Source organism: Oncorhynchus keta, chromosome 27, assembly GCF_023373465.1.
Source record: "Oncorhynchus keta strain PuntledgeMale-10-30-2019 chromosome 27, Oket_V2, whole genome shotgun sequence".
NCBI classification, from domain to species: Eukaryota; Metazoa; Chordata; class Actinopteri; order Salmoniformes; family Salmonidae; genus Oncorhynchus; species Oncorhynchus keta.
In genome coordinates this window covers 16,783,817-16,786,316 of record NC_068447.1, presented here as the reverse complement: position 1 = coordinate 16,786,316, position 2,500 = coordinate 16,783,817, and the positions used below count along the sequence as shown (strand labels likewise).

Below are 2,500 nucleotides of genomic sequence, written 5' to 3'. Positions count from 1 at the left end.
TAGCAGGTTAATGGGATTTAAGCTGTGAAAGTGTAGCAGGATAATGGGATTTAAACTGTGAAAGTGTAGCAGGTTAATGGGATTTAAGCTGTGAAAGTGTAGCAGGATAATGGGATTTAAACTGTGAAAGTGTAGCAGGATAATGGGATTTAAACTGTGAAAGTGTAGCAGGTTAATGTGATTTAAACTGTGAAAGTGTAGCAGGATAATGGGATTTAAACTGTGAAAGTGTAGCAGGTTAATGGGATTTAAGCTGTGAAAGTGTAGCAGGATAATGGGATTTAAACTGTGAAAGTGTAGCAGGATAATGGGATTTAAACTGTGAAAGTGTAGCAGGTTAATGTGATTTAAGCTGTGAAAGTGTAGCAGGATAATGGGATTTAAACTGTGAAAGTGTAGCAGGATAATGGGATTTAAACTGTGAAAGTGTAGCAGGTTAATGTGATTTAAGCTGTGAAAGTGTAGCAGGATAATGGGATTTAAGCTGTGAAAGTGTAGCAGGATAATGGGATTTAAGATGTGAAAGTGTAGCAGGTTAATAGGATTTAAACTGTGAAAGTGTAGCAGGATAATGTGATTTAAGCTGTGAAAGTGTAGCAGGGTAATGGGATTTAAACTGTGAAAGTGTAGCAGGATAATGGGATTTAAACTGTGAAAGTGTAGCAGGTTAATGGGATTTACACACAGAAAGAGAGTATTTGATATTGATGTGTATGAGTTTAGCATCAGAGGATTTCTGTATGGCTCTATGTTAACACACACACACACACACACACACACACACACACACACACACACACACACACACACACACACACACACACACACACACTGGCATCAATGTGTAAGTGTGTCAACCTCAGTCCGAGACGAGCCTCTCACTGTGCTGCTTTTTGGGCCTTTAAAGAGATCACATGCCTCATTAGTTAACTTGGTCACTGGAGACCCCCCTCACACAATAACACACAAGTCACACACACACATTATGGCGCAACGGAACATAGGTCACGTGACCATTTCGCACAGACACAGAAGAATAGAAGATATGGCGAGAGAGAGAGAGAGAGCTGGAGAGTGAGAGGGAGAGAGAGAGCTGGAGAGAGAGAGAGAGAGCTGGAGAGAGAGAGCTGGAGAGAGAGAAAGCTGGAGAGAGAGAGAGCTGGAGAGTGAGAGGCAGAGAGAGAGCTGGAGAGAGAGAGAGAGAGAGCTGGAGAGAGAGAGCTGGAGAGTGAGAGGGAGAGAGAGAGAGCTGGAGAGAGAGAGCAAGATGGCGAGAGAGAAAGAGCTGGAGAGAGAGAGTGAGAGAGAGCTGGAGAGGGAGAGAGCTGGAGAGAGAGAGAGCTGCAGAGGGAGACAGCTGGAGAGAGAGAGCTGGAGAGAGAGAGAGAGAGCTGGAGAGAAATAACTAGAGAGTGAGAGAGAGAGCTGGAGAGAAATAACTAGAGAGAGAGAGCTAGTGAGAGAGAGCTGGAGAGAGAGAGAGCAAGAGAGACAGAGAGAGAGAGAGAGAGAGAGAACAAGAGAGAGAGAGCTAGAGAGAGAGAGAGCGAGAGAGAGAGAGCTAGAGAGATAGAGAGTGAGTGTGAGAGAGAGAGCTAAAGAGAGAGAGAGAGCTAGAGAGAGAGAACTAGAGAGAGTGTGAGAGAGAGAGAAAGAGAGAGAGAGGAAACAATGGGAAGGGACGGGTGGAGATGGAGAGGGGAATGAGAGAGGAATAGAGAGATGACATAGAAGGGCAGAGAGAAAGATGCAAGGGAGAGGGAAGAAATGGAAAGAGTACAATTCTGATGGACAGACTGTGACAAAGAGACAGAGATGGAGAGAGGGATAGAGAGATACAGAGGGAGGGAACAAGAGAGCGAGAGAATGTTATAGACAGATATAAAACATAGTATTCACTGAAGTTAATGACATTTCACTACTCACACATACAGATAGTACACTGGATATCTAAGGATGTTGATTCATTTCTACTGCATTGTTGTAATTATAAAACCACGTATGTGATCTCTATCACTTCCATGTAGTGTTGAGTAGGATGGAGTTGCCTCTGTATGCAGATCAGTTTTGCATTCTCTGCATAATGGTTACGGTTTGAAGTGGGGGAGGGTAAGCTGTTCCTAGATCAGTTTAGCATCTTCTGCATAATGGTTATGATTGGGAGTGGGGGATGGTAAGCTGTTCCTAGATCTGTGCCAACTGGCAAACTCTCCCTGGAGCGTTGGAATAATACGATAATTCTAGTTCTACGGTTGGAATTGCAATTGGATATCTCCGTCCGTCATGTGATATATTTAAGCTGTACTCTGCTACCTCCTAGTGATCAACCCCTGCACTGTTACAGCCATATTCAGAGGAGCTCGAACAATCACTGATAATAGTGACATCACTAAGAAGACGTATAATCATGAAAGGAGGGATGGGGGAAAGAAATGGAATCACACACACACACACACACACACACACACACACACACACACACACACACACACACACACAC

General features: G+C 43.9%; 1 protein-coding gene across 6 annotated transcripts in view; it reads left to right on the top strand.

Annotated features, from left to right (window-relative positions):
* Positions 1-2,500, top strand: part of LOC118382909 (cyclin-dependent kinase 17-like) — a 146,510-nt gene that overhangs the window by 125,183 nt on the left and 18,827 nt on the right. The window lies entirely within an intron of this gene.